This window comes from Pelodiscus sinensis, chromosome 13 (genome assembly GCF_052426305.1).
Source record: "Pelodiscus sinensis isolate ZL-2025 chromosome 13, ASM5242630v1, whole genome shotgun sequence".
Taxonomy (NCBI): domain Eukaryota; kingdom Metazoa; phylum Chordata; order Testudines; family Trionychidae; genus Pelodiscus; species Pelodiscus sinensis.
Genome location: NC_143064.1, coordinates 42,948,219 through 42,967,469, shown reverse-complemented (window position 1 = coordinate 42,967,469; position 19,251 = coordinate 42,948,219). Strand labels below are relative to the sequence as shown.

The 19,251-nt window shown below is 38.6% G+C and overlaps 1 protein-coding gene across 4 annotated transcripts in view; it reads right to left on the bottom strand.

Moving 5' to 3' along the window:
- Positions 1-19,251, bottom strand: part of DIAPH2 (diaphanous related formin 2) — a 778,453-nt gene that overhangs the window by 300,072 nt on the left and 459,130 nt on the right. The gene's annotated exons all lie outside the window — the stretch shown is intronic.

Sequence of the window (19,251 nt, the reverse complement as noted above, 5' to 3'; positions counted from 1 at the left end):
CGCAGAAAAGGAGATGGTCAATGCAGAGCTTGGTCTCCAGGCTGGCAAACCATCAGATTGGGTTAATTTCTCTCTCAAATATCACCTTTCGGTGCAGAATTGACAAAACAGCTCAGAATGTTAATGAACAATTCACTGAGAGGGTACGGAAAAGTCACTTCTATTCTTTGCAAATTGATGAGTCAATGGATATCGTAAACCATTCAAACCTCCTGTCAGTCATCAGATATGAATACAACAGAGAGGTCCACGAGGACTTTCTCTTTTGCAAATCTTTGTCCACCTAACAAACCGGCAAGGTTATTGTTGATGTGGTGAGCGGTTTCATGCAGGAGCATGATGTTGACTATTCAAAATGTGTGGGGATCAGTACCGATGGGGCTCGTGCAATGACTGGCCAGTATACCGGAGTAGTCACTGGAGTTAAAGTAGTGGCACTGTTAGCTACATTCATTTACTGCAGCATTCACAGAGAACTGCTAGCTGCTAAAAAAAAAAATGCCTTCTGACCTAAAGACAGTTTTGGACAAGTAGGTGAAGATCATCAATTTCATCAAGGCCCATCCATTGAATTTAAGACTATTGGCTGCTTTGTGAAATGAGATTGGCAGTGATCATAGTCAACTTCTTCACAAGGAAGTTTGCTAAGAAAGCATTTGAGAAGAAATGCCTGTTTGAATTCTGTGATTAAGTAAGGATTTTTTTGCTGGACCATCATTTTGAGCTCTGATTACCTCTGAGTGAGTTTTCTTGGCTAGCTAAATTGGCTTACTTGGCCGACATCTTCAGCTACCTAAATTGGCTTAATCTAAGTCTACAGGGAAAAGCTGTTACTATCTTCATGTCCATGACAAAACTGATGCTATGATCAAGCAATTGGGCCTGTGGACATCTCAACCTGATCAGTCCAATAATGATTCTTTCCCAAATATGTCCAATTTTTTAGCCAGCTCAGAAATGCAACCCACTTATAATGTAAAATGTGAAATCAGAGAGCACATGCAAAACCTCCAAGTACAGCTGCAGGAGTACTTTCCTCTCACCAACACAACAACGACTAAATCAGAAACTCAATTATGGACCTTGTTACCAACAAACACAAGTTTGACACCCCAAGAACAAGACAGTCTCACTGAACTATCATGTGACAGCTCATTGGAGTTTGTTTCAAACAAAAGCCCTGACTGACTTTTGGCTAAAAGTTGTTACTGAGTATCCAGAACTTTCTTACAAGGCTGTAAAATACCTGATGCCTTTTCTAACAACTTATGTTTCTGAGACTGTACTTTCCATGCTGGCTGCATTAAAATCGAAGCGCCAGAGCAGAATGATCATGGAATCAGAGTTAAGGCTGAGACTGCCATCAATCCAACCAGACATCCGCACTCTGTCATCTGCTCTATAGCACCAGCCACCTTATTAAGTGAAGTACAGTGTGCCCAAAGTGAAATATAACAACTTTGAAGCATTATGAATTTTATGTATGAATGTGAGAATGTCAAATCTTGCACAGATACCACATTGTATATCTAAGTATCTGTCCTTATGTTCTTCTGTGTTTCAGATTGACACCTGTACTGTTAGACAAGGTGCGGAGGGAAACTGAGGATCGGTTTGACATAGTCCGTACTACAAATAGTGCACATGTTGAATGTGCACCCTAATAATGTGTTATTTCCTAAAAGAATAGTGTCTCGTTGGAGACCAACTCACTCACGTGAGTGTGTACATCTGCATTTGCATGCTCTCACCCACCCCTTGCTGTGTAGAATAGGTTTTAAAGTATTTTGAATGAATATACGTAAAAATATATATTTACATATAGAATGATTCATGCATGTTTTCCCTGTTTCCACCTGTCTCAGTAAATCATGTAGAAGGATTTACTACTTAATTATTATGAAAGATGACAAATGAAATATCGTTTTCATCGGCTTTGTGATGGGTCATGGACATTTGTTAGCAATATTAAGGGGTTTGAGGCCAATAACGCTTGTTAATAATAAAGAAAGACAATAGTATGTACATACAGCAAATGGAACTTTTCGAAACAGGTGGGGCTTATCATAAATATGTGAACAAGACTGAACCAGTATTCTGTCACTGCTCTCTTCACAAAGTGGCAACTTGAAAAGTAAAAAAGAAAATGTTAGTTATTTGTTTAGTTTACCAGTCAGATTTTGTGTATACCATACTCCTTTTTTCACAAACATGAAGCTCTGATATACACATTGCATATGGAATGAAACCTCAGTTCCACAAAGGGAAATGCATTTGGTTTCATATTTGTATAACATTTTTCAATGTATTAATCATTAAGAAGATCTTTTCAAGTGTCAAGATGACTATGTTCTAATTTTTGAGATTTCATTTATAAAATAAAAATTAATGCTGTTCTCAAAATAAAAAAAGTACCTACACACAAATAGATTTTATTTTTTCCATTAGTATATTATTGCTGCCTAATAAAAATCTGAGTTTTAAAAAGCAACAATTTAGTGACTAATATGGTCAAGGGTAAATGGTGATGCCATTAATAAAATTTGCAAAATGGTATTTTGATATATGTATTAGTTAAGTTATAGTGAGAGATTTGAAAACTCACCATAAATATTTGCTTTTTTAAGAGGGGATTCAACCACTGTACTAACAAGGACCATCTAATAAATATAGCATCAAAATCCTGTTACAATATCTATATATTTGTTCCAATGCTTGGCATTAGACGGTGCACCATTTCCAATCATACTCATATATTAACCTCCTGCCACTGGAATTCCCAATGTAATGTAAAAAAATTGGATTTCCAATCATCAAGGAACATAGTTTTAAACAGGCTTTAAAAGGGCCAATATTACAAAGCTGATTTAAACAACTATGCTAAATCAGCTGGGAGTAATAATTTAAATGAGAACAAATTTAAATGATGAGTGGGAATTGTTTAAGAACGCTTTACAAGATGCCCAACAACCATAATCAAGGAAGAAGGTTGCATTGTGTTAAAAAAACCAATCCCAACCTATTTACAGAGAAAGCGAATGAAAGCATTATTTTTTATTTTTACATATAATCCTTACGTTCGCCAACACCCCTCTCTCCCGGGGGGTAGGCACCTCCCGTTCTCCCCCGGCTACTGGAGAGGGCCATGCCCAACTCTCTTCCCCCAGCCACAGCTGCTGGGGGTTGGACCGGGCTAAGGCCTTCCCACAGCACAGCAGGAGACTGTGTGGTTCCCGATGCTGCCCCTCAGCCCCTGAGCTCGGGGGAGGAGAGAGAGGCTGTGGGACACAGAATGATATATTACGCAGGTCATGGATTTTTTAATATACAGAGAGATTATCTCAAATGGAAGAAACAGGAAGTTGATAGTAATGAATACAAGTAAGAACCTAGGAGCTGAAGAAAATTAATAAGGCAAGCAAAGACACACAAGGAAATATCTATGGCTGGTAGAGTCAAGGACAATAAAAAGAAAAATTTCAAGTATATTAGTGAGAAAAAGAGAACCCCAAAAATGGTATTGATCAATTACTAGATAGAAATGGTAGAATTATCAATAATAATGCAAGAAAGGCAGAAAGGCTTTGTATTTGAAGGCTTCAATATCTGAGATATAGGTGAGAGGATTATTCTAGGAGGGGTGGGTGAGATTTTGTGGCCTGCACTATGCAGGGGGTCAGACTAGATGATCATAATGGTCCCTTCTGACCTTAAAGTCTATGAGTCTATGAGAAATGTTCAACAAATAACTCTGTTTTGTATTTGTGAAAATCACAGAAAATTATGATAATACGATAGCACTCTTCCCATTCCACCAGTCTCTTAGAAAAATGTTAAACTGTAGCCACCAAAGTTAGACATTTTAAAATCAGCAGGTTGAATACTTGGAATCCAAAGGTTTAAAATAACTAATTGAGAAACACGCGGGGCCATTAATGTTGATTTTCAATAAACTGCAAGATACCTGAGAAGTCCAAGAAAACTGGAAGAGCGCTAATGATATATCAATATTTTAAAAAGGCAGATGGGATGACCTAGGCAGTCAAAGGTATTCTGTCTACCACCGATCTTGGGCAAGACAATGGAGCTGCTGTTATGAAACTTCATTAATAAAGTATCAAAGGAAATAATATAAAGGGCAATATAATTAAGGCCAACCACTATGGGTTTATGGAAAATAGACTCACAAACCAGAGTTTTGGGGTTTTTTCCCCAAATGAGAAATCTCAGAGGGGTAGCTACATCTACAAAAATAAGAAATCCTGTGGTACCTTAATGATAACAGATTTATGTGGGTATAAACTTTGTGGATAAAAAACACTGTGTCAGATGTGTGGTAGTTTATTAGGAAGAGTAATCTTGATCTCTTGGTAAGCTGAGTGAAAAAAAATCATGTTTTAATATGGTTAAATGTAAATGTACGAATCTAGGAATAAGAAACATAGACCATAGTTAAACAAGATGGATGACTTTATAATGGGAATCACTGAAAAATATTTGGGGGATCATATAAGCTCCCAGTGTGACCCTGCAGCCAAAAGGGTTGTTAAAACTCTTGGACACACACACACACAAAAATGAGAATTTCAAGAATCAGGAGAGAGGTTAATTTACCTCTGGATTTGGCACTGGAGCAACTACTGCTGAAATGCTGTTTCCAGTTTCATGACCACAATTTATGAAGGATTTTGATAAACTGGTGAAAGGGGAAAGAAGAGCCACAAGTAAAGGATTAGAAAATTTTCCCTGCAGTGACAGTGTCAAAGTCCTTGATCTATTTTGCTCCAAAAGAGATTATACTGACTATAAATAGGGAACGAGCATTTGTGAATGGGCAGAGCAAGTAGAGAAAGGAATAACCCAATATTGTGTCAGAAACTTGAAGCTAGAGAAATTTAGATGGGAAATAAAGCTTCTACTTTTATCAGGAAGTGCAATTAACTATTGGAACAGTTTACCAAGGGTCATGGTAGATTCTCCATCACTGTCAATTTATAAATCAAGACTGGATGTTATTCTAAAGCGCATGAGAGGAATTATTGTGGGGAAGTTCTATGGCCTTTGTTACATAGGTCAGACTAAATTGTCACTTCTAACCTTAAAGTCTATGGATCTATGACTCACGTTACTGAAAAATGCATCTTTAGGTGAATTCTGACAGCAGTGAGAAATTAATTCCATTATCCACATATTTATTTGCACTAAAAAATAATAAGTTCAGCCATATACATATGAACACCAAAGTAATAATTTCAGCCACAAGTTGTATGTAATGTTTAATGTATATATTTTCATCAAATTTTTTTGTACTACAAGAAATGATTGATAGATTACGCTTTTTGCAACATGGGGTACTACATGTAGCTGCAAAATATCATTGAATTAATACTCTATACCTGCTTATTTACATTATATACATCTCAACACTTACCCATTTTGCATCAGTACAAGTCTCAGATTGGTCCTTAATTATACCATGCACCTGAATATTTATTTCACAAGCCTAGCATTACTTCCTCTACTCAACAGTGCGTTTGTAAGCTCTAATATTCATTTTGCTCAGTCAAGTGCTATGTAATTGAAACATCAGCTTCTTACAAACAAAATTAACCAAACTCAGATTTTATTTTTCCTTTACAGTCTTTACACAAACACAAAACAGAAGAACTGGATAGCTTAATGCAGCGTTTCCCTATGGGCCACGGCCCAGTACCAGGCCACAGGAAAAAAAATACCGGGCCTTAGCATGGCTGCTGGGAGGGGAGCAGAACGGGGCAGGCTGGGAGGAGGAGGGGGGAGGAACCAGCTGCTGGGAAGCAGTGCTAGGGGCAGCGGGGCTGTCCCAGTGGAGATCCGGCCAGGTGGGCCGGCAGGCGGCCAAGGGAGGGCTGGGAGCAGTGCGGCTCTCCTGCAGAGATCCGGGCAGGCGGGCAGGCAGCGAAAGCAGGGCTGGGGGCAGCAGGGCTGTCCCGTAGATATCCGGGCATGTGGGCGGGCGAACGCAAGAAGCACGGTTTGGGGTAGCGGGGCTGTCCCATAGAGATGGAGGAGGGGCAGAGGGGGGACCAAAAGCAGGGTTGGGGGTAGCGGGGCTGTCCAGCGGCAGAGATCGGAGAGGGCAGGCGGCAGAACCAGGGCTGCACGGGGGGAGGGGGAGCAGGCTGGGGGAGATCAGGAGGAAGAGGACAGGAGAATCAGCTGCCGAAAGCAGGGCTGGACGGGGGCTGCGGGGCTGGTGGGGGGGGGGGGGTTGTCGGGGGAGCAGGACTGACCGGGAGAGATTGGTGGGGGGCAGGGGGAACCGGCCGCTGGAAGCAGGGCTGGACGGGGACAGCCGGGCTGGACTGGGGAAATCAGGAAGAGGAAGGTGGGGGAGCGGGACTGACCTGGGCACATGCAGACTCTGCAGACCCTGGCAGACGAGTGAGTCTGGCCGGGGACTCCATTTTGCCACCTTCCCCACCACATACCCTCCCTGGAGTAGTTGCGAACTGCCTGGCAGGTAGACACACTCAGACAGCGTGAGCACATCTACCAGCCAGGCAGCTAAGGACTAATACATCTAATTATAATAAATCATACCTAATTAGAAAATACCAGGCATTTTATATGTCTGGTAATTTCTCAATTTCTTTCCCAGACAAAACCTTCAAATACCGGACTGTCCAGTACAAAGCCGGACACCTGGCAACCCTACCCTTCCTTGCACCCTCCCTCTTAGCTAGATACCATACCCCCAATCTGCTCCTGCTCCCGCCTCCTGAAGTGCTCATATGGCGCTGGGTCCCCCAAGCCCTGGCCCAGGCTGGGTGGATGATGCAGCCAGGTGAAACACTGAAAATTTATTTATTTTTCATTTTTTTTATGTGTGTTTATATTTTTGGGCTGGAAAAGACAGCACTGAAAGAAAAACAAATGGGTTCCAACTAAAGGAGAAAGTTTGGGAAACCCTAGCCAGCTTTCTATCCATATTACAGTCCCATTTATCTAATCCATATTCCCTTAATTTGCTGGCAAGAATATTGTGGGTGACTGTATCAAAAGCTTTGCTAACGCTGGCACTGGGGCCTTTTGGAGGCCCAGAAACGACTTATTTGAATATTCATCATTTGCTTATTGAATATGCAAATGAAAGTTACCTGTCCTCCAAAAGCTCGTGAATGGATTTACTGGTCCCCGTGTCAAAAAGTTTGGGAACCCCTGGCTTAATAGACTTTGGAGTGAGTGAGTTTCTCCTCACTTTCAGGTTAATTGTTCCAATATGATTACTGAATGGGGAAGAAGAATCAGTCACTGTTTGACACATACTCTTGAAAGATACCAGATGGACCCTTTCATCATCAGAAACTAAACTTATTGATCTATCTGGAGATCCAATATTTACAGGGAAACAATAATGCACGTGGCCCATGTTGTTAACGTGCCTCCTCTATGACTGTGAATGTCCAGTTGCCATGTCAGCGAGAGTAGTTCCATTGAATGCCCATTCAGTTCTGATTCCCCTTCCAAGAGTGCTAACAAGGGTTCTAATTGGTACCAATATCAGTTGTGACTTTTTGTGACTAACACCTAATCAATAAAGAACTGTAATAAGCCTTTTAGCAAGCCGATTCCGATTAAAACGTATCACCTAGAGATGAACAGCTATACAAAAGCATTTCTGATCTGTAAACTATTCAGTCACACTCCTACTAAATTATTACTTGCTCAGGGGTTAAATCGCCAAGCTACAGTTCACTGACATTGCCAAAAATGGAAACATACTTCACTTTCTTTTATTAAAACACGTAAGCTTGAGGGGCTGCTTCAGTTTTTAACTGTTAGAAGCCAACTGATACTTTAGGAATTGAGACAGAGAAAAGGTCCCATTTTCTTTTACATTATGGGGAGGAAAGAGAAGAAACGAGAAAAGATTTTGGGATTAGATTTGATCTTCAAAGAGACTTAACAGTAACCAGTTGACCTTTGTGGCAGTATCTACTTCCACATTGAATAACTTAGATGCAATTGCTGAGGTTTCTGCTGAAATGACTGAAAGAGGAATCCTGACATTTAAATTATCACTAGGTCTCAGTTATTATCCCGTTCAAATAAGCAAGTTACACCTCTTAAAGCTAACTAGGTCACACACTACTCTTGTATTACAGAGAACCTACAATAACTTATAAGAATTCATCTAAATTATTCCAGATTTATATCAGTATACCGAATAGCAAAATTGCACCCATTCTTTTACTCTGTTTCCTGCCTTGGGAAGATAACACTCATTTCAGATTGTCCACATTACGGATGTAAACTGTTAACCAATTAATAGGTGAGGCTTACCGGTTGCGGTTAAATGGTTGGGGCTGGAGCAGCTCCCTGGCTGCCATGGATAGGGATCTACTACAGAAATGCGGAACCCACCTGGAGCTGAAGCATCCCCTGTCCAAGGTAGGACCAATCCGCACCCTGCCACAGGTTACATACACATTGTGGTTCCTTGCAAATCCTGCAGCAAAGTCTCACTGGGAATGGGGCCAGCAAACCTTGCCAGCCCTACTCCCAGAGAGTATAAAACTCTCTGTAGTATAAAACTAAGCTTTATACTGCAGTGCCCAACAGCATGTGTAACCACAAAGATTTTTAGCAGTTGCACCATTATCTTCTTAAATGCACATTTTAGATGGTTTGTTTAGCAACTGTAACATCGATAATCTTTTTAAAAGCAATTTCTGGCCTATATTTGCAAATAGCGATGAGCTAAAGTTAGGCACATAAATTCCTACAGAGGAACTTAAGTAAACAGTCTGATTTCCTGAACTATTTGACACTTATTCAAAGGGTCTCTATATTGGTTCATGAACCTTACTGAAAACAATGAAATCTGAAATACTGGTCTTCCATCCTTCAGAATAGTATTGCATAAGTGGGTGGATTCTACAGCTAAAACTAAACATCAGACCTTGATTTAGGTTAGGCTCTTCAAATGTGTATTTGCTGCTTTTAAATATAAAAGTATTTGTGCTCTAAGTGCTGATGGGGCAGTAAGGAGAGGAAAAGTATCCTCTGACTTCCCTATGTGGGCCTACCGATATCAGAAATAGCAGTGTATATTGCATGTTGTTGTGTAGGCTGTGGGGAAAAAAAGCAGTATGTTGCTTTGATTACATTGTCTCTAAGCTTCCCAGTAACAAAGCGAGATCCCTGTAGAAGCTGTAGAAACCATTTTCATATTTAGCTAGAAGCCATCTTGTATAACAGAAACCATTTCAGCTTTTCTCTCAAGCACATAGACCAGAGTGAACTTTCTGTCACCCCGTGAGAAGAAGCCTACAGGATAGGCTATTGGTATGTGTTAATTGGGCTGGTTGGGACAGGAGATGTACTCCCTCGTACCTGTCCGCCATCTTGTTAATAAGGCTTTGTTTTTCCAAATTTAATTGAGGATTTCTGTAATTGGATGCCCTGACGTCAGACTGTTTGGCTAAGGGTATAAAAATACTAGGATTGATTGTATTAGCAGCTTTACTGGGCCCGGCTTTGCTGGGACCACGTTTGGCTCATGCTGTGCTTTATTAATTAATAAAGCCGTTTGTTAGCTGCCTAAACAGAGAGGAGCATTTTTTTTTTTTTTGCTTCAACACCCCCATATGGTATGCAGAAATGCTGCATGGGTATTACTGCAGGATTACAAGAAGGAAAGCAGGTTATACTGGGAATGCCTTATAAATTCTTTTGGAACAGCATCAATAAGACACAGAACATTGAAGAGAGAGCATCAGAACTAACACATCCTTCTCTGTAGGCACAGGACAACCCGCACCCAGCAAGAAAAGTAGAAAAACTTACTCAGTTATGGGAAGTGCTAGTGGAGCAAATGGGAACACAGAATTGACATGCACAAGGACACCCTTCCCCAAAGCGGTTGCATTATTTGTGACCTTGGCTGAATACTAGGGGGGGAAAAGCAGCAAGTGTCTTTATTATTCTTATTGGAAATTCACCACCTCTTCATAATGACTCACTTAAAAAATGAGAAATATGTTATCAGAGTGAACTTCTTCTGAACCCTTGACTTCCTGAACTGAGAACAGGAGACAGAGAAAAAAGGAGAAGAATAAGGAATTAATGGAACTTGTTGGAACACCCAAAGAAGAGGAAATAATGCCTTGAACAATAATATTTAGATAATAGTTGTGTTTTGTTGGGGCATGGGGACAGGGAGAATTCCTTTGCATTACAAATGCACTTTGACAAGGAACATGCATATCTCACATTCATTGTTCATTCTGAAAATAAAGAATGCAAAAGTAGTGTACATTTTTCCCCATTTGTTACTAAAAAAAAAATCCCCTGCACAATAACAACTATGATTTTCCTACCTATCAAGACCCCTGGTTTCAGTTTTATTGAGTCCTTTCTAATCTTCTATGTACTCTACTTTTCAATTAGTGGGGCTTTTTTTCAGACTATTGATTTAATCATTGGTGAATTAAATGAAGAATATCAAATTCTTTCTATTCTGTTACAACAGGTCTTTAGTACAGGGTTTTAGCAATTTTTTTCCAGACATTTTACAATTACTTCCTCCTCTTATCTTTATTTACCATGCTTACATCAGTGCGTTAGTAGTGTTCGGGTTATGTATCACATGCCAGTATGAATGAATATGAAATTAATGTATTCTCTACCCACAGAGACAGTATGGACAGTAAGACAAGTAAGTTTAGCCCTGATAATGTGCCTCAATCCTGTTCTTGAGGGATAAATGACAAGGCTCTATGTTCAGTCTAAATATTCCTTAAATAGCTGGTTTCTACAGAAAAACTGCACAGAATGTTGCCAATTGTAAAAGTGATTTTTGTTAAGTGGGCACCTAGCTTCAAGGAATCAAACTCAGATCTACGGTGGGTTTTGTTTTCGAAATATAACCATGAAACCACCAAGAAAAGATAAGAGCTTTCCATAGCTATCAACCTTAAATACATAAGAACTGATTAACCAAGAGGTGAAAGGCTTTATTTTCCAACTAACTATTCTGTAACCCACGTAGTTGTACCAAAATCTTACTTTTATTAGAGAAGAGGAATAGGCCGTTTCTCTCTTTCCCCTTTAGAAGCCAAATAAAAAGTTGTGACCAATGAAAAACCAAGCAATCTGCTTCTCTTTCCCTCACTCATAATAATGCACATTTCTTTCAGCTTGTATTTTTATTGCCTTGTGCCCTATGTAGCGCATGCCCCAATGAAACAATAATGCTAGAGAATGAAGACTGGTGCCAGTTGATATTGAGCTGGCAAACAGACACTCTTTAGTAAGGTAAGGAGTTGAGTTGCTTCCCCACCATAAAAGATTGATTTTTAATTTTTAGTGTATTTTATATCTAAGACTGTATCATATGCATGTATGTACGTAACAGGCTGAAGGGCTATTTAGTGTGACATGCTTCCAGACAAAGTGGGAGAGGCAAATTATAGTAAAGTATTGTGAACAGAAAAGAACAGCAATAAAAATGAAGTTGCATCAGAAGACAAATATGAAAGGAGGAATCATATGGATTGCCCTAAATGCTTTCCAACTGCCACTGTTGAAAATTTAAATGAAATATCACCAGCGAGAATCTTCTGATCTCTTGCATGACAACCAATAGCTTTAAGAATTCAGCTCCATATCTAGAAGAGTTGCTATCAGGAAATGACGACAACAGCCACCCTAACTTAATTAACAGTATGACGCTACAAAGGAGCTCAGTGGGCTCCAAGGACAGTTTCCTCATCTTTAATTTCTAAATAACCACCACTCGCCTTCTTATACATAAAGGAAGCCAGTCACATGGTAGAAGAAACAGATATTCTCTCCTCCTTGCCATTCTCAACATATATTTTTATTTTCAAACTGGACATGTAGAAGATTTCTTCTCATAAACCCTCTTTTGTTTATAACACATGGAGGGCGAAGTTCTGTGTCTTCATGATTCTCTTACTGCTCATTCTGTCTTGTTTGTTGCCTCCAATTGTTTTCTTGATTTTTGTTTTTATTTTGTCATGTTATCTGTTCATTTTGTGCATTTCCTCCTTTTCTTTGGCTGCTTTATACTGTGTAAATTGTTACATTTTTTCTACTGTTTACATATTTAACATAGTAAATGGTATGTTCATAACAGAGGAAGAAGCTAGAAAAGCCCCTGCAGAATTCCCATTGTCTGCAAGAGCGCTCACATATTTTAGTAGAATTTTCAGCAGTTTTCTTTTGGTCTCAAAGCAGCATGACAACCATTTAGTGAAAAGATCATGTGAAATATAAAGTCACATTTGACACAAATTACTAACCAACACTTGCTTAATGATCTGTATTTTCCTCAAGACTGATCACAGAACAAAGGCTCTTTCCCAAGAGATCCCACAGCCATCAGCTATTGCACTGATGAATCAAATGCAATGACGAACACTAGGAGAAACAAATGTGCTATAAACTGCTAAGCATTGGAAAGGTCATATATTGACATTAATATTTTCTTACTGAAAAATAATTTCCTGGGAACAACAGTACTAAGACCTATGCATTATTTTAGTACATCACTTATTGGCAATTTTGTCTTCATTACGTCATAGATGCACAAATAATTCATAACTGCTTTAGCGAGTTTATCCTTGAGAGTGCCTGGAATATGTGGAAGGTCAGAAACCTAATTTCATTGACCAGAGAAGTAATTTAATAGAATTCATAAGTGTTCTTGCTGCATAAAATAGCCTACAAAGAATTAAAAGGGATAGTGGAAAAAACAATTTATCCCCCAGATTATCAGTCACTGATTTATCAGTCAAAAGACTGGCTGAATTTTAAATATTATTTCAGCCCTAAGGTGTGATCAGTCTATGATGTGTTTGAAGTGAGTTGAAAGTACAGTAGGCACTTCTGAGGCAGAACATAGAAGCTGATTAGCAATAAACAATAATCATAAACCATTCAAACCAGGAAGATCAACACTTGATCAGATAAAATCCAGTGAGGATTTTATGTATAAATATTACAATTACAATTATTCAGCTGAAATTTGGCCCTAAAAATGAGAAGGGAATAGTTCAGCAACAGGAATGACCATCACCACTTTCTGCTGCCCCCCCTCCTTTTTTTCCTTCAATCTTCCCACTGAAATACTGACCTTGCTTAGGTATTAATAGGTGTTCGTACACCTTGGCAGGAGCATAGTAGTACAACACTGCTATTTTTGAAGAGAGGGACAGAGGGTCTCCCATAGGCCGAGACTCGAAGCAAAAAGGCCTCATTGAGGGGTAGAGTGAGTCACTCACAAGCCTCATCTTCCCTCAGGAAGCAAAGGGTTAGAACCCGTAGAGCAAGACATTCCCAGCCCAGGACTGGAGGATGCTTCCTAACTCCCTAAGCTAAAAGAAGCTTAACTATATACTCTACTACTTTATTCACACATCATGAATTAGCACTCTCCCTCCTGTAGAAGAACAACTGATTTAAAAATGAGATCTCAAAGATTTCAGATCTTTTTATTCTTTCTTGTATCTAAGCCTTTGGTGTACTTGGTTCTTCATGTTTTCAAGCTCACCCATGAGATCATTTTTAAAAGGCTGAGCGTTTCATAAATACAGCTTTACATTGGAACAATAGCATTAGCTATATTAAAACATATAACTATAAAACTTAGTAAAACATTCAATATAAAGTATTAGAGTAACAGCTGGTAACTGTGCTCAATTTTTAAAAACAAAATTTAAAAACACTCAGCATTCAATAAAAAAGCATATCAATATAAGATTAATAACAAAAAATCTGAACAGTGAAATCATGAAATAGACCCCTCTCCCCAGACAGGTGAGAGAAGTCCTACTGCTTGAATCATTGAAATGTGGACTGGAAAAATCACTAATATTCACACCATAGAACATCCCAGAAATCACGTAAATGATGTTTTCCATATCTAACTTACATGATTAAACAAAAAAAAATCCAAGTCCATTTTCATCTACAGTTGAGCAAAATTATGATCCTGTCAACATTGCATGTCACAATATATCCAGTAATCTGAACGTATGGCGAAATCAATGGTTACTGACATTTATCAAAACAAATCTAATCTTCCCATCATATCTACAACTGATGGTATTTATGGGGCAGAGACACAAAGTTCAGTTCCAAAACTGAAATCTCTCAGAGGTTAAAACATTTTAAAGAAGAGCAAATATCTGCATGTAACTTTTATGTTCTATGTTGGCAGGGAGGAAGTGGTGGATGCTTTGCCATAGTTGTGGGTAACAGTATAAGCATATAGTTTTCCTTAGTATTCCCTTTCTAAAGAGACCATCTCAAAGAGCCAAAGCTCTGTTCCTCATACGTAATTACATTTGTAACTGAGGAAATGATTATTTTGTTTATTATTTATGACAAATAGAGATCTGTAGTAATTTAACATGATAAATGGTGTTATTTTGACATGAAAGACGATCCTTTCCCCCCTCTCTTTTGACTATTCTATCTATATTGTTTTTTCCCTTGTAATTATAAATCCTTACCACTTAGGATAATTTGCTGAGGAAAGGGTACCAAGTAAGTGTGAGGAAAGATTCAATAAATGTTTAGGAGGCTACCTTAATCTTCATAAATGCTACAAACAGTTTCGTTTTTATGTCATGGGTCAACCAGAGTGGGACAGTGTCTGCTTTCTTTTACACACTATATCCACTGCAATACAGTCCCATTATTAGCAGTTTGTCACTGAAGCTAGGGACATGCTAACATTTTGTCTTAAGAAAAACAATATCAGACCAAACAAAATACAGGACTATGTAGCACTTTAAAGACTAACAAGATGGTTTATTAGATGATGAGCTTTCGTGGGCCAGACCCACTTCCTCAGATCAAATAGTGGAAGAAAATAGTCACAACCATATATACCAAAGGATACAATTAAAAAAATGAACACATATGAAAAGGACAAATCATATTTCAGAACAGAAAGGGATTGCGGGGGGAGGAGGGGAGGAAGGTAAATGTCTTTGAGCTAATGGTATTAGAGGTGGGAAAAGGTAAATGTCTGTGAGCTAATGGCATCAGAGGTGATAATTAGGGAATCTATCTTTGTAATGGGTAAGATAGTTAGTGTCTTTGTTGAGACCGAAGCGTAGTGTGTCAAATTTTAGCATGAATGACAGTTCAGAGGATTCCCTTTCAAGTGCAGATTTAAAAGGCTTCTGAAGCAGGATGCAGGTAATTAAGTCGTTGAGACAGTGTCCTCATCAGACCAAGATTTTGTTGTTCTAACAACAATGTCAATTGAGACATTCCAACTAAACACATTTTCTCCTTTACAATAAAAATTCAAAAGCTTTCTAAGACCTCCTGTTTGCCATGTCTGAGTGTCATATTAGTTGTTACAAAGCAAAGATTCTGAAATATGAAAGCTAGTGACAGTATTTAGATGGCTTTGGTAAGTAAAGGCAAGTTGATATGATATGAGTGAACTAGCGTAGTTTTAAGTCTGGATGGTATTAAGACTGTAACTCCATGTACTGATCATATTTTAATGATAAATTTACTTCTTAAGCCTGAGGGCAAGTGAAAATAGAAGTCTTCTTAAAAGAGCTTGATGAACAGCTCAGGAAAAAAAAGCTCAGTTTGTAAGAATGCAAATTTGATCCGCACTACTAAAGTTTGGATTCTGAAAAACTGCTGCTATTTAACATATTTCCATTTCATATCCTCTAATTATTCTTGTATATTCCAGGGCTACTGTATATATGATTCCAGTGCCAATTTGAAGCACACACAGGTGTGCCCTCAGCAGCACTAGTACATCATATTCCTTCCTGCCTTGAGGCAAACACCATGGGTTTTGGAAAAGGTACATTTTATAAAAATAGGGAACTTTTAAGATGTATTCATTCAACTCATGAAAAGGTCAGACTTGAATGAGAGTATAACTAATATCCACATGCAAGGTCAGTGGTAAACATTATATCTCTGTAACTCCATAAAAAAGATTACAGATGGTTGCACTAAAGACCTTTTCAAGCCTTAAGTAAAACTAGACAAACTCATCCACCTGAGAATCATGTAAAGGTATTTTGTTCTAGCAGAATTACCAATGGCAGGGCTGGAGCTTACAGACTTAGGACATGGATTCAAGTTTTAAATTCCAGATGAGCTCCTCTAGACTCCTAATTGATCTACAACAGTTCCTAGGATTTTTATATTACATCCTCCTTGGATGAGGATTAAGCTCAGCTCAACTAAGGTCAATTTATTTTTGAATGAAAACAAATACAAAGTTTTAATGCACTTAAGCACATTTTCGCTACGATGCTGTAGTTCTGCTGGCATAACTGCATAGTGTAGACCCAGCCTCCAGACATAGAAGAAGGTCTTCTTCATTTTAAGAACACCAAATCCCAGAGTGATGATAGCTATCTTAACACAAGTTCCTTCTGTAAACTAGTGGTAGAAATGTAGCCGTGTTAGTCTGCTGCAGCTGAAACAAAAAACAGGACTGTTTAGCACTTTAAAGACTAACAAGATGGTTTAATAGGTGATGAGCTTTCGTGGGCCAGACCCACTTCTTCAGATCAAATTTGATCACTATTTGATCTGATGAAGTGGATCTGGCCCGCGAAAGTTCATCACCTATTAAACCATCTTGTTAGTCTTTAAGGTGCTACACAGTCCTGTTTTTTGTTTCTTCTGTAAACTAGTTGTGTTTGTAACAGGGCTTAGATGAGCAAAGCTATGGTGTCAGAACAGTGGGCTTTTATACCCCAGAGCTAAGTCAATCTAAATGTTAATCATAGACCAGACTTCACAACTTCAGTTGATTCATCTCAACTTTCCTAAGCATATCGGTAGTCAAGCCATAAAATAGCAGCTACTGAACTAAGATTCCCACCACAATTTATTACTCATCCTTTTGTATCAACTTTTTGGCAAAAGTGACCGCACTCCAATTCTTTAACCATGTTCTTTTCTTCTTCCAATCATCTCCTGGCAGTATTATGCATCAGTCATTGCATTTGTGTAAATTATATAAAGTGTAAAGTATTATAATAGCCACCTTATTATTTTTCAACAGTGATAACATATAATCCATATCTGGGAAACAAAATGCATCTCTTAAGAACACACCCTAATACTTAAAAATATGCTAACTACAGGTTGACCCTTTCTAGTCCAGAACTCTCTGGTTCGGAAACATCCATCATACGGAATGATTTTAGTTAGCTGGATGTCCACTTTTCATAGGTGTGGCTAAGTTTCCCTGCAGTCCTATAAAGTATGTTATTAAAGCCACCAGTACTAGCTCTCTGTGCTGTTATTTAGCTCTAATTTACCTTAAATATCCTTTAACAGTCCAGTAAGCAGTCAAAGTGTTGGTAATGCTTCTAGGCAATATTGCCTCCCGTGGTTCAGAAAATTCTGCGGTTCGGAACCGTTCAGATCCCAACAGTGCCAGACTAGAGAGGTTCAATCTGTAGTGTGTTTACCTGTAATTTCAAAAAGGCCAAATCAAGTAATAGATTGTCTTTTGCACTCTCTTTTCTGCTTCATTTAAAGGTATTTCAGATTGTTTCTGATAAGAAATTCAGCTGTGGTACACTGTTTCTTAACGCCTTTCTAAAAAAATCAACCAATGAATTACACTAGACATTTGCTTTTATGTGATTTCTTACCTAACACAATGAATACAAAGAAAAATGTAATTTAAAATATGATTACAACCTCAGCCTGGACCATTCTACACGAGAGATCCACTTCCTGGACACCACAGTACAAATCAACAATGGAAAATTAGACACCACTCTCTACAGAAAACCCACCGACTCATACAGTTACCTACATGCTTCCAGCACTCATCCAGAACACACCACACGATCCATCGTCTATAGCCAAGCCCTTCGATACAACCGCATCTGCTCTAATCCCACTGACAGAGACCAGAAGCTTCAGGATCTCTACCAAGCATTTATAAACCTCAACTACCCACCCGGAGAAATAAAAAAGCAAATTGAAAGAGCCAGACGAATACCTAGAAACCATCTACTTCAAGACAGACCCAAGAAAACCAACAATAGAACACCACTTGTCATCACCTACAACCCCCAACTTAAAAGGACACTCTCTCAATTACTTAACCACCTGCATTCTGCTACAAAGACCTTTTACATCTGCACTTGAAAGGGAATCCTCTGAACTGTCATTCATGTTAAAATTCGACACTCTCCGAGAAGGAATGAAGAAACACTCAAACTATCTTACCCATTACCAAGATAGCTTCCCCAATTATCACCTCTAATACCATTAGCTCACAGACATCCCACTCTCCCTACCTCTAATATCATCAATTCACAGACACTTACCTTCCTTCCTCCCCCTCGCCCCGCATACCCCTCCTGTTCTGAAATGTCATTTGTCCTTTTCATATGTGTTCATTTTTTTTAATTGTATCCTTTGGTATATATGGTTGTAACTATTTTCTTCCACTATTTGATCTGAGGAAGTGGGTCTGGCCCACGAAAGCTCATCATCTAATAAATCATCTTGTTAGTCTTTAAAGCTCTACATTGTCCTGCATTTTGCTTCAGCTACTCCAGACTAACACGGCTACATTTCTATCACTACTGATTTTAGGATTATTAAGTTAAGCATTTATAAGTTATCCCCCAAAGCTGAAAAAACATAATTAATTCTAGAGGTAGAGAGAAGAAATAGAAAACAAAGCAAAACAAAGAAAAACTCAGAGGGCTTTGTAAAACTTTTTTAATGCTGATCCACAGTGAGTGATTTTAATCTCTCAGCTTCATGGGACTATTGCTGCAAAACAATATTTCACTTTGTCAAAGATAAAATGAACCATGCACTGATTTCACTGTTCTGTCTGTTCACTTTTCCAGCAGGGACAGAGCACAATTTTAAGATAAGAGTGCTTCATAACAAGTCCAAATCTGAGCAACTACTAGCCTCATCAGAATTTAATGAGTCATTCAATCTAAGAAATAAATTAACTGACAATCTGGGATCATGTTTAATGAAGCACATATCTGAAGAAGCCCTTGATAGTGATAGTCTTTTTATAATCTATACAGAATAGGGCAGGAGATTTATCAATCATCTGGGACAAAATAGTTCTCCATGGAATAGAAACTGTTGAACCATGGAAGCTCATGATCTTAATCATGATCCAGAACTCGTTTCTAGTCTTCTCGATTTCACAATGCTTACATCTTACAAAGGCCAGTGCTAATTTCATAT